This window comes from Neofelis nebulosa, chromosome 11 (genome assembly GCF_028018385.1).
Source record: "Neofelis nebulosa isolate mNeoNeb1 chromosome 11, mNeoNeb1.pri, whole genome shotgun sequence".
Lineage (NCBI taxonomy): Eukaryota > Metazoa > Chordata > Mammalia > Carnivora > Felidae > Neofelis > Neofelis nebulosa.
In genome coordinates, this window is record NC_080792.1 from 26,911,454 (window position 1) to 26,925,277 (window position 13,824).

The following is a 13,824-nucleotide window of genomic DNA, read 5'->3' on the forward strand; positions in this document are numbered from 1 at the left end:
AAATAGGATAGACAGATACACATGCATGGCATCGTTAGAATAACAACACGTATCAGTAATTGCGATCCTTGTGAATGAGTTTCATTCTTCTCAATCTGGGTTTTTTAAATCCAGTTTCATGAAGTTTCCAGCAAGATACACATATAAAGCTAATAGAAAAGTTGAAAATCAAAGGAAAAATGTAAAGATATGTATATCAGGGAAGGTTAATGAAACAAAACACAGGAAGAACAATATTCATAACAAATAAAATAAAGGGGAATAGTTTATGTTGAAAGGAACTTCCTGTTCAGATGATATATAACAATCATAAACCATTATGCACATAATAAAAAACTTGAAAAATATATAAAGCAAAAATTGATAGCAATTCCTTGGAGAAACAGATAAAGACAGCATCAGATCAAAGGCTCTAACTTAGCTCTTTGCAGACCAACAGGATAACTAGGTAAGGATATAAAGGCTACAAATAACATGGTTAACAAGGGTCATGACATCAAAATGTGTGATATATGCTGAACCAATAGAGAACGCCAACCCCTTTCAAACATATCTGGAACATTCACGCAATTGCCCATGTGTTAGGTCACAAATAAAATATCAATATCTTTCTAAAGATCACTATCTTTCCTAAATGTCACATTCAGTAACCATAATGCAATAAAATGAGAAATCATCAGCAAAATGATCGCAGAAAGAAAATCTGTGCTCCTCTCATTTAAATAAGTTAGTCCTCTAAATAATTATCAAATTAAAGGGTCAATCACAAAGGAAATTGCATTATTAGAACAAATACAAGAACGCAGTATATTAAAATATACGGAGTATGGGCATTCAGAAGGTCATTTACAGCCTTAGATCCATTAATGACAAGACACCAAGTCTGAAAATAAGTGGACCTCAACCCAAGAAATTAGATAAACAATACAAGACCAAAGCCAATAAACAGAAGGAAGTAATAAAGATGAAAACTCAAACGAATTTAAGAGAAAACAAAAAGAGTTAATTCATAAGACCAAAAGCTTTTTGTCTTTTTTAAAGGCCACTATAATAGACAATCCTTTGCCAAGATGGATGAAAAACAACAAAGATTGATATAAATAAGCAACAGCAAGAACGAAAAATGGACCTCGTCACAACAAAAGGAAAATGGAAGAATAAAAATGATGACTTTGGAAAAAACATTCACATTAAGATTTCCACTCCCATCTTCAGCTTTTCGTGTCTGCAAGGACACAATAAATTTATTTAGAAAGCGATGACTTCGTTAGTAATATTTACTGGTCCCCTTTAATGTTCCCACCTTGTGCGTATTTAGATTTATAAAGGATATCATTGGGTTTTGTACTTATTTCAAAGTTCTCATTCCTTTTTTCAAAGCGCTGCCCCTTCCCCAAGTTCGCATCCTTCCTGGAAATGTCACCTGTCACCTCGCACCTCTTACCTCTTAGGTTGGGCCTCTTCTGGTCCCAGCCACTTCTTAAGGGCCTCGAACCTAGGGGTCTGTTGGGTGGTGTATTCAGGCCGGACTCTCGCCTGTAAGGGACGGAGCACTGACTCAGGAACAAAAGGCCTTTGTCAGGCCACTTCTGGGTTGGACTGGGAACGATATTCTCCTGGGTGCCCGGAGAAGCGATCCCCTGTCTCCCTGCACCTGTTTCTCTCTGCGGGTCCTCCCCAGTCTTCTCCCTCTGCCTCCCTTGCTTAATTCCAGCCATGATTGTCCCTACTGAGCCCTGCGAGAGGGAGGGTGAGCTCTGAACCTCTCAGAATGTGAGTACCATGTCAGGAGGCAATGAGGGTGCCAAAAGTCCTGCCGTGTCTTCTGAGACTGAGAATCCTTGGGGTAGGAGGAAACCAGTGGCCCCTCAGCATCGAACTGGCTTTTGGGCAGAGTTTCCAGGACCCTGGATATGGCGGCTGTGTCCTCCATTTTTGGAAATGTGGAAACTGTGCAGGCTGCCACAGGGCCTCTGGGGACACCTCCCTGTGGCTAGGACCCCAGGACAGGTGGCTGTCACCTAAGGCCTCACTTCTCTGAAATAAAACCAGCCCTTACACTTCACTTAGCCAAATGCTGTGTCCCTAACTGATCACTGTATCAGTATCCTGTCTCATAGGGTTTGAGGTTGTCTACACTGTGGGTCAGTGTTTGACAAGCACTGTGCTAGATGAAGAGACAAAAAAGATTAGTCCTTGACCTTGAACCTTCCAGTCTGTTATGGACTGAATGTTTGTGGCCCACCCCACCCCTCCTCACCCCCCCCCCCCCAAATTTGTACGTTGAAATCCTACCTAACCGGCAATGTGATGCTATCAGGAGGTGGGGTCTTTGGTAGGTGATCAGGTCACAAGGACAGAGCCCTCAGGAATGAGACCAGTGATCTTCCAAGGAGAGACATGAGACCTTGCCCTCTGTCTCTCTGCTCTGGCCATGTGAGAACACAATGTGAAGACAGCCATCTCTCACTCTCCCTCTCTCTCTCTCTCTTCCTCTGGAGGAAGCGGGCCTTCACCAGATTCTGGGTCTGTTGGCACTTTGATCTTGGACTTCCCGGCCCCTAGAACTATGGGAAATAAGTGTCTGTGGTCTAAGCCGCCCACCCCATCTATAGGGTTTTGTTATAACCCCTCAGACTTCCTAGGACACCCACATCAATGATAACGCTGAGGGTTCTAAAAGAAAGGAAGCCAGACGAAGGACACCCCCTCGCTGGGGTGGGGAGGGCCAGAACAGGCAACACATCCACCTCGTTCACAAAGCTGAGTATGTTTGTCGACGTTTGTTGATTTGTGCCCCACATCATTCCAGAAAGGTCTCGAAGGTGAAGAAGCCCTTGGCTTTATTTATGCCCACAGTCCTGCTGTCAAGCATGAGAGCCTGGCGCGTCGAGTCCCTCAACAGATACGGTCGAATGGTGCCCGAACGCTCCTGTCCTGTTCTCTTTCTTCTGCATCGCAAGCCTGTCCTCCTGTCCCCTCCCCTCCCGGGTTCCGTGGATTTAAGCTTCCTCCCCGCCAAGCGGATGGCTCTCCTGGTGCATGTTAACACCTCCAAGCGGAGCCACTGGCCTCGCATCTAAAGCAGGTGGATGTTTCGTGTAAATGTTATTCCAGAACACATTTTTGGGATCTTCAGAAATCCTTGCCCACCTCTCAGCTTTGAGAGCTTAGACTGAAGGTGCGAGAGAAGCAATGTGTGCATGGCATTTAGAGTAAATTATTAACGCTAAGAACCCCTTTATTAGACAGTCGTACACAAAGGAATTTTATTTCAGATTCTCTGACACATGACAAATGGCTGCTTCAGGTGAGAGGTAAACGGCGTCCTCTGGCAAGCGGCACCGAGGGCTGTATCGGCTGGGGGAAGCAAATCCAATTTGCTTTTCAACGCCATTTACAGCCTGTTTCTTTCATCCTAACAACCCGCGGTATCGAAGCCGAGAAGGTAGAAGTTCTGACGTTAGGAAACTTCCCCAGACTCTGTCTAGCCAAGGGGGTCTCGTCTTCCGCAGCCCAGGCTGGGGCCACGTCAGGTGGACGGGCATAGAACAGCCCCATTTCTCATGCATCGTCTTTCTCTCTGATGTGCCAGGGGTTTGCGGAATAAACGACTTTGCCAGCCAGTGAGCGGAACATAAAATCCGCCGAATTACATCCTACTTAGGAGTTTCCAAAAGGCGGCTTTGGAACAAATTCCCAGGGATCAGTAGGATAGGCAGTGGTGTAGCTAATATGTGTATACACACATAGTGAACAAAGCCTGTCTTCTAACTGTTTAAACAGGCAGGGGTGGAAGGAGGACTGGAATTCATAGTCAACAGCCCATTGTTCTGCTGGCACTCTTCCCTTCAACCCCGCCACCCTCGCTGGGCAATCAGTAGTGGGTGCTAGTGGCCAGTTCCCCGGTCAGGTGAGGGGTGGGGTGGTTGAGGGGAGCCATATTGGATGGCGGGCTTTGTGGGCAGACTGGATAGGGAGTCGGAGCTGGTGGCGCCGAGGCAAGGCTGGGAGCAACACCAGAGGGGCAAGGACCCGGAAAATGGCAGTCGCGACGCAGGCAGGGGCTCTGCAGCCCAGGAGGGCAGAGGGGGTGGGTGAACACACAGCAGTGGGAGGTCACGGGGTTCCTCCTGGTGGTGTGGGCAGTCAAGGGTGTGATGGTGATGGGTGCCGGTGGAGGTGAGTGTCAGAGAGGGAGATGAATAGAACAGAGACTTGGGGACAATGTGAGGCACGTGTCAAAAAGCCAGGAGGCACACGGATTCCTCAAGTCAGGGAACGGCTCTAGGACTAAGCAGGCAGTCCCGACAACGGCCGGGACATAGCACGGACAGGACAACCAGACAAGGGGATCCTGTCCAGCTCAGCCCCCAAAGCACTGCCTGGATTCCGTCACTGGCCAAGAGTCACTCTGAGGATAATTGGCCTGGGCTCTGCGAGTGGGAGCAGGTTTAACAGTAAAGAGTCAACGGCGTGTGAGTGGTGACCGTGGGGTTGGTCGTCACGGGGGAGGGAACAGAAATGGACAGATATCCAGTGCCCCAGCATCGGGGAGAATGGAGGTTATGTGCTGGGAGCGTGTGTCTTGCCAGCCTAATGCAATCGTGGAATTAGGAGGGCTTGTCACTGTGGCTGCCATAAAATACCCCTTCCCAGTTTCTCCAAGGCTGTCGAGTAAATACTCTGGGATTGGCGGATTGGCCATGACCCTGCGGTGGGCCTCGGGAGAGAAGTTAGCAGGCAGCAGAAGTGGCATTGTGTTTGTAGCACGGGCTCAGCAGTGGCCCTTGGCCCTACTTCCTGAGCTGCCTTCTGTGTCTCTCTTGGTTTCTCTGGCTAAAGAGTCGACCTGGATTGGGGTCTGCCTCTCTACCTCTGGCTAACCAACTGCCCCTCACTTCCCAAAGCTGCTCTCACCCAGGACGGGGACTTTGGTTCTCTGTCCTCCGTCTCCAAGGGAAGAGGCTGGCTCCTGGTTCCCAGCAGCCCAGCCTGTGCTGGAGACCCTTTCCCTACTTGCTTGGGGTGGGAGATCAGTTGGCTGGAGACAAGGGAAGTGGAGACAGAGGTGAAGCATCCCACAGGAGGGAGGCCAGGAGGGAGGGCATTTGCAGCTGTCTTTTGCCTCTCCCGTCAAATGGAAATTAGGACACCAGAATCCTAGTCCCAGCTCTGCTAACTCTTCCATTCCATCCCACCCATTCTATTCCACCCATTCTATTGCATCCCATCCGTTGGATTCCATCCCATTTGATGGGCACCTACTATGTGCCGGGCAGCGTCCTAGGTGCTGGAGAGACAAAACTGACACAGTGCCTGCTCTCCGGGAGCTCATATTTCTGTGGAGGAGACAGACGGTAAATGACATCCTGCCGTTAGACAAGGGGAGCGGACAGACACGGGTCTAGGGATGAATCCTGGATCACTCGCTAACCTTGGGGAAATCCTGCAGCTTCGCGGGGCCTGATGTCCTCGTCTGTCGACTTGGAGGTTCAACCAGAACAATCCTTAATATCCCTTCCCAGCTCTGACGTTTCTATCTTTTCAAATTTCCTTTTCTTTCATCTGCCTATTTACTTACTCCTTTCTGCCTCCACTCACGTCCAAAATAATTTGAGGCTATTGTCCGTCGCCAGCATTCTTTCCCTCCAGGGGATGCAGCGTCTCCTAGTTTTCAGTGGGACTCGCACTTGGCCAAAGCAGAAACGAGAGCTGCCCGTCCTCGGCGCCCTCTCGTCCGGGGCCACTCTCGCCCCTTTATCAGCATCCGCGGTGCGTTTCTGCTCAGCAGGGAAGTACTGAACACCTGTGCTTGTCCACACCATTGCTGTTTCCTGCCTGCCGCCAGCTGGCTCCTCAGGTTCTAACTCAGCTCTGACCTTCCTCGGCCTTTGACCTTGTCCATCCAGATGGACTTGGCCCTTAGGCACGGACCCGTCCTCGGTTCACCTTTGTGGCCCGTGCACACGCAGATATCTACTCTTATAATGACCACGAACCCACTCATTGGAGATAATAATAAGAATATTGGGGATGATAGTAATATTGGAGTGTATAATAACAGCAATATTGGAGAATACAATACAGTATAACATGATTTTACAGTGCAAAGTCCTCTACACAGATTCAGTGGGGGACAGCGATTCACCAGAAGCCTAGGGTGTGCTGACTCGTGATAAGCAAGGGGTGGGCAGAGGTGGGATCCGGGGAGCTGGCCGGGCACAGAAGTGGCGCTGGGAGATGTGTGGTGGGAGCTGGGATCAAGGGTTATGAGGAACTGGGTAAGACTTCAGGGGCTACAGCTGCAGGCCCAGCACAGCCCTTGTCACCTCTGTGTCAGATGCCTCAGCCACGAAGCACTCCTGATGGCCTTGTTTCCTCCCGGTTCCATCCAGTAAATAGTTACCGCTGTCTATGTGGCATCCATCTGACGAAGGCACTGGAGCTCTCATGGCTGCCGCCTCTCCCAGACCCTCAGCACAGGGTCCGGAGATCTCTGGAATCTCGACGCGTGGCCACCAGTGTGGACGTGTATTGGAGAAACGTACTGAGCACCCAGAGCTCGGCAGGGAGCGGGTGAGAGCCTCGTCTCATCCCTTAAGGCTCCCACGCCATTCTGGTGGCCGTGGTGGCTGCAGGTTGGACTTCCTCACCTACGTCTGTCCCGCTGCAGCCTCCTGTCCTGGGGTGGCTCGGACCCGGTCACGTAAGCTCTGGTTTTAGGTGATTCGAGGTGGGGCGCTGGCCCTCCACAAAGGATAAAAGACACCGGGACAAACCGATCACTCCTGCAGGCCTGACCTGCCTAGAGGGTGGGTTGAAAGAGATTCAGTGTGGCTGTTTCTATCTCTGGCACTTCCTCCTTCCAGAAGCCACCTCTGCTTACAGACCAATCCCTAATTTCAAGCCTACCCAGCATTCCCTTTGACTTCTTTTAATTAAGAGATATTTGCGTGATGGCTTCAAGTGGCCCCTTTATCTGGATGACTAGTTCTCAGAGGGGTGATACCACACTCTCTTTTCCTTCCTGATTCTTACCAGTTACCCCAACACTATTTATAATCACACCAAAATATTATAATTACCCAAACACTATTATTATAATAGAAGACTTCTCCAAGGGGGGGGGGGGGAAATCAACGTCCCACCCGCCACCCAGTTATTACAAAGCACTTTGATTTTTCTTGATCGCCGTTTAATTTTTGTCCTTAGTCATGCTTACCTCGTAGAGTTATTGTAGTGGAATCATGTTTTATGTCCTTATGTTTTTCTCCTTAAACTTCAAAGTACTTTCAAATGTTCTGGCAGGAGCATTTTTCCATGTTTCTACCTGCTGCTCGCCCCTGGACCTCCCTCCATAGTTCCCTCTGCCAACAGCACCCGGCAGGCACCCTTGGCCAGAGGAAGCCCAGACAGTTCTGGGGCTGAGGCAGGCAGCTTCTAGAAATCATTTAGCAAGTTCTTGGAAGAAGCAGGCACAAGGGCTGCCCAGGGCCTCCCCTCTCTGTCCCTCCCTTTCTTTCTCCCTTCCCCATCTCCCCCCACCCCTAAGCTGCTGTTTGGTTAAACATGTTTCTGCTTCGGTTGTTTTCCTCCCACATGCTAAGGCTTGGGGAATAACTACATTGCAAACTATCGAGCAGAGGCTGAAATCCACGCATTACATCCTGCTTAGGAGTTTCCAAAGGCGGCTTTGAGATGGATTCCCAGGGATAAGTAAGATCAAAAATACACCGGGTAATGTTTGTACACACACAGAGTGAGCAAAGCCTTCCAGACTTGTTAACAGAGGAAGGTGGGAGGGGTGGGAGGGGAATGTGTTTTATGGGCTGGGGCTCCCATAACCCACCCAGCCCAGCCCAGGGTGGGCGGTGGGGGCGGGGGAAGCTGCTCTGGGACAGAGCCGCTGGCCCTGCGCTGCCTTGGGGACACATCATCTCCTGACCTGGTTTGGGCATTGGGTGGTATCATTTCTTAGAAGCCCTTGGCCATGTTATTGAAACATGGGCTGTCCAGGGTGCTGACGGGTACGGGGTCTTGTCCCTAAGGGGACCTCTGTGGTGCGGGGCCTGAGATTAAAGTCTGACTAAGGTGCTGCTTTGGCAGCTGGTGAAATTGGGAGGACCCCAAAGCATCTAAACTAATGTTCCCTTCCTCACCCTGCTTCCACAGATAAGGGTGCCCAACCACACCACTGTCCTTATCCACGGGCCAATTCTGGTCATGCTCATCCCTGAATGATTCAAACAAGCGGGTCACACCTTCCCTCAGGAACCAGGGGGCATCTCGCCCTCTTTCCACTACAAAGCCTGCCTTCCACAGCCCCTGTTGTTCCCTCTGTTCCCGAGGGCATCCCCCTGGGTGGCTCTGCACAGCGTGAGACATCCTCGCTCTCGGGATTTGAGCATCTGTGACCAAGGGACTGCTTGCTCTCCATTTCACCTGTCTGGTGTTGGGTGTCGTGTGTCCCATTGTCCCTATCATCCTAGGGCGGGAATCCCTCCCTCGCCTGCACGGGGGGCAAGAGGTGATGAAAACAACCCCAGAAACACCAAGTGTGGGCGGGGTTCAGAGTCTGCCTGTGCAAGGTGTGACCTCAGGTAGGCACTAAGACCTTTGGGCCTCGTATCCTCACCTGCCCACTGGGACTGATTTCTGCCCTTCCTTGTGGCATTGCCAATGCACAGGGTGATGGCCCCACTGCTGTTCTGACAGGGGCTGGGGCGGGGGACAGGAGGCATGAAGAGCTCTGCGAAACGACGGGCACTTGTATGCATCAAGTATTATCGCTATCATTACCGTTGCACGATTGGATTCCCGTCTCTTGAAGCACATTCGCTTTATTTTCATTGTTTATCTTTTTCCATTGGAAGCAGCCAGAGACATTTTGTGCGTAAGTTTCTCCGTCAAGCCTCCCAGCTTCTCCATCGAGGAGTCGATGATCTGTAAACAAACGCCTCCATGCACGGGGGAGGGTCCCCCCCCCCCCATTTAAAGGCACCTTAGGGGGAACCCTTTTACAATGAGAATTATTACCCTGTAACGTCTCTATTTGTGAATTTGGAGTTTTGCTTAGCAAGTATACTTTAAAACGAAGACCATGTGTCCTGTGAAACAGACCAGGAGCAGGTGGATGGGACTCTTCCCCCTTCTGGGAGATGGCACCCTGGCCACAGACACAGCCAGGCGGAGCTTGCCTCTGTTAGGAAGTTTGCTTTTAAGAACTCAGTGGCTAATGAAAGGTGATGCTGGGGAGGAGGTGTGTGGGTTAGAAAGAGCCCCAGAAGCAGTCATGAAGGACCCCGCTTCCAGGAAGTCTTCTCTGATTAATCTTACCTTCGGCCTGACGGCTCCGTTGCCTTTTCGTTTTAATCCCTACCCCGCTCTCCCTCATTTCTTTCCTATGCCTGCAGTTCAGGCCCCCTTACTCCCTTGCCTGCCCCTCTCGGCTGCTGCTTCTTTCTACAGCACCACCTTCCCTTGGGGACCCTCCTTTCTCCCTCTCCTCCCGTCACACCTGCTTCTCCCACGCCCTCTGCTTCTTCCTCCCCCCACCCCCGTTCCACCCTGAACCCCTCGATCTGTGTCACAGAATCGGAAAGGCAGGCTCCGTGGCCTCCCCTGCCGCAGCCTCCCTCGAGCGCCACCACGCGGAATTGCCTGCGGTCCTGTCCCATTTTGCCCTTCTGTGGTCAGGATTTGCACAAATGAACCCGGGGTCCCAGCCTGGGGGCCCGGGGCACTGAGATCTGGAGTGTCAGCCTCCAGCCCGGCCCAGCTGCCCCCCTGGAAACAAGCTGCTGTCTTGCCCAAATGACAAAAATAAAAGAAATAACGGGGCAGGGGCCTGCGCGGGCAGGCCCGGCGGTACCGAGCGAGACTTCCCACCAGCCTGTTCACCAGCTCCTGCAAGCTGGGCTAATTAGAGGGGCCCTGCAGTCCCCGTGGTAATTTGCTTAAATGGAAGAAGTTGATTTCCTCTCCTCTTTCTGTTCTCAGGAATTCCAGTTTTAGGCTCTGGCAGTCTCTAACCACCACTCCCCCTGGCCCTCTGGGGACGTGTTTGCTATGGAAATATGCAATTAATATTGCAGCGATCATAATTGCTAATTATTAAAACAATGCCACCCCCTTTTCCTGGCCTAGTTTCATGTTTAAAACCATTTAAATAACAGGGAGGAAGAAAAAAAAAAAAGGGAGAAAAGTTAAACACCAGTGCTGAACTTGTGCAGAAGCCAAATGAGAGGGTCCCTGGGCAAGCCGGGCACTTGTCCTGGCATCTGGAAGGACAGGGCTCTCCCAAGCCCAGCATTTAGACTCCCCTGGAGCCATGTGCTAGATAAAGTGAGGTACACATTGCACTTTGATCACGGGAATCCCACTTTTGCAGTGACACAGGGCTATTTTCTCTTTGTTCTGACCGATGCCCAGACCATGGCATGACTCAGTGCCCCGTCTCCCGCCCGAAATTTCCCCCAGCTCACTTCCTTAGAGCCAGGGCAAGTCTTGTCTGGGAAGAAACAATGCAGTGGACTCACTGTGTGGTTACTCCAATTGTAGAGCGGAGAAGTGTGTTTCCAACGCATAACTACAGAACCATCGTTTCTATTGGTTCTTTCAACAGGACTTTATCGGTAACAACCGCCGCTTGGCCGCTGCCCTAAGGCATGACGGGATGACGTCAGTCCAGAGCAGAAGGCTTTCAGTGCTCTTCTCCTGCCCTCCACCCCACCTCTCGGGGCCAGCCCTAAGCCTTAAGTGTGGCATCCCAGGGCTCTGTGATCCAGGCTCCTTCCTTTTGTCCAGCCACCTCTACCGCGACTCCCCACCCCAGCCAGGCTGGCCATTCCCCAAATGGAATACTTCTGCATTTCCACGTCACGTCCGTCTCAGCTTTACTCAGCAAAATTCGATGTCATCCTTAAAGATGTGCCTTAAATCTCTCTTTTCCAAAGCACCTTCTTTACAGAGACTCTCCTGTCCTCTGAACTCCCTGGCAAATATTTTGTCCCTCATGGGCCCTCGCTGCACACTTTTTTTTTTTTTTTAACCTGGGCCGTTTCCAGATGTATCTTCCAGTTCTGACTCAATCCTAAGCTTCTTGAGGATGTGGATTTGTACTCCCTGACCTTAGTGAGGTCTGCTTCTCCAGAGCCTAACCTTATGCTTTGCATACAGGAGGGGTTCAATAACGACGAAGGCGGAAAATGGTAAAATTCAGGAGGGTTGCAAAGAAAAAAATTGTCATGGTCACTTTGTTACTTTCCTGGGGCCGCTGTAACAAAGCACCATTAACTGAGTAACTCGAAACAATAGAAATTTGTTTTCTCACCCTTCTGGAGGCTGGATGTCCAAAATCAAGGTTGGGCTGTGCTCCCTCGGAAATCTCCATCCTCCCTTCTTCTTCCCGCTTCTGGTGACTGCTGGCAGTCCCTGGTGCTCCTAGTCACATAGATGGCCACTCCGATCTGTCTTCTATCACATGGCCTTCTGCCCGTGTGAGTCTCTGTGTCCAAATTTTTCCTCTTCTTGTAAGGATACAAATGACCTCATCTTAGTTTGATTACATCTGCAAGGACTCTATTTCCAAGCAAAGTCACATTCTCAGGTTCCAGTGCACACGATTTTTGGGAGACACTCTGTCACCAACAGGATAATGGAGATGGATATGAGGTCTTCATGCCTTTAAAGCCCGAGTATCTTGGAAAATGTGGGGTTGGAGACAAAGAACGGAAAGATTACGTGTGCTTTTTGTCATGTGGCCGGTGGAACAGTCATCCAGAAGCAGGAGGTCTGGCAGGATGGGACTGAATGGGGATAATAAATCGAACATTATCAATTGGTTATCAATTAACTAGAGGGATGAGCAGAATCTAAGCTTTGGACTTCATTCAATAAAACTTTTTTTCTTTTTTAAAGTTTATTTATTTTTGAGAGAGACAGAGACAGGATGCGGGTGGGTTGGGACAGAGAGAGAGAAAGAGAGAGGCACAGAATCCGAAGCAGGCTCCAGGCTCCGAGCTGTCAGCACAGAGCCTGTCATGGGGCTCGAACTCACGGACTTCGAGATCATGACCTGAGCCTAGGCCGGACGCTCAACCGACTGAGCCACCCAGGCACCCCAAAGCATTTTTTTCAGTAAAACACACTTAGGTCCTCTATCTTGAAATATTTACTACAATGGTAGTAGGGAAATAAAAAATATGTTAAGTCACGAGGTCGAAGAAAATAGGAGAGTGGACAATGGTGCTCAGAGGGGTTTAAGGGAATCGTTTACATGTTGGGTGCGGGTGAAAAAAATGATGTCCCATGTGTAGGGAGAAACCCTAGGCTCACATTGGACTTTGGCACTTAGCACCTGTGACGCCATTTTCTCATCTGAGAAATGGGACTGTTTGACAATAGCCCTGGAGCGTGTTGTATAACGAGAGCGCTTTGTCCCATGCGAACTGTCAACTGCAGACACGTGCACGGTGCGGCACCAGGCCCTGGGGTCAGGGTGGGGCTGGACAAGGTCAGAGAATCTGAGCCTGGGGTTCATGCTTCCAAAGCCACAGCCTGCCCCTGCCTGCAGTTTGTCAGGTCGTGTCTGGCCCAGCCCATCATCTCACCAGTTCTGAGCCTTCGCTTTTACGTATGTGTGTATTTATTTATTTATTTAGCGTGTGCACCTGTGCACACAAGTCGGGGAAGGGCAGAGAGAATCCTGCCCTTGGGATCTTGACCTGGGCCAAAATCAAGACTTGGAGGCTCAACCGCCTGAGCCACCCAGGTGCCCCTGAACCTTTGCTTTTTAATGAAGCTTTCTTGGATTCATTCACTTGTGCAACAGACAGGTCTGTTCTGTGCCAGGCACGGTGCTAGTTGCTGAGGAGAACATTCGCGGCGAAACCCGCACAGTTTGCCTTCACGGGACTGACAGTCCAGAGGAAGGCATATTTAATCAAATAGTCCACCACCGGAAGAAAGATCCCGGTGGTTGCAACGGTTACAAGAGAGAAGCCGTGCCTGCGATCTGTTCTGGAGCTCAGACAAGGCTCCCCCAGGGACACGGCACAGGACTGCATGTGAGCAGAGGGCGGGAGAGCCGGGGGGACACCGGGGTTGCACTGAGCCAGGGATCCCTGGTGCACGGGGAGGCTGGAGGTGGGCAGGACCAGGCCCACCAAGGATTTTGGTCTTTATCCTAAGAGCCCTGGTGATCTACAGAAGGTTTTAAGGTGACGATGGGCTGACGAGGGGGCTCACGTTGCCCCTGCCCACTCGTGTGGCTAAAGTGAGGTGACAGGGCTCACTGCCCTCTGTGGCTTCTCCCCTCCCAGACACAGAGCCAGTGGGGCTGCTGTCCTTGGTCTGGGTCCAGTTCTATACTTACCCTTATCCCCTCTCTCTAAAATGCTTTAACGGCAGTTGTTATTTTTGGAGGCTTTCGCAGACCAGCCCTTCATTTACCCTTGAGAGAAACACGACCCTGTCTGACTGGGAAGGTCATTGCCTCTTCTACTCTTATTGCTTCTGGAGGTCCCAACACGGAGCGGCGAGGCCAGGAGGGCACCGGGGAGACCCGTGGGGCTAACACAGTTCATTCAGGTTCCCCAGGCTTTGGACGCTGGGGGTGAAATGCCCCTCTGCCACATGGTGCTATGTGGTTGGGACAGGTGACTCATCATGCAGGAGACTCAAAGGTGGCTTCAGAGGCTCCTGCTACTGAACGCAGGTGATACACAACAAGGTGGACCCTCACACACGGCCATGGTTTCATAAAGCTTAAAACTTCACTGTTGCCAACACGTGGAGATTTAACCAAGGGCTTTGTCATCA

At 50.8% G+C, this 13,824-nt stretch overlaps 1 long non-coding RNA gene across 2 annotated transcripts; it reads right to left on the reverse strand.

Moving 5' to 3' along the window:
• Positions 1-6,034: 6,034 nt before the first annotated feature.
• On the reverse strand, positions 6,035-11,694 carry LOC131490111 (uncharacterized). Of its 2 annotated transcripts, XR_009250949.1 has the most exons (3): positions 11,336-11,694; positions 10,542-10,663; positions 6,035-8,946 (listed from the first exon to the last, which is right to left on the reverse strand). It is a non-coding gene; the product is annotated as an uncharacterized LOC131490111 (long non-coding RNA). The 2 variants fall into 2 exon arrangements; XR_009250948.1 differs by having other exon boundaries at positions 6,035-10,663.
• Positions 11,695-13,824: the final 2,130 nt, after the last annotated feature.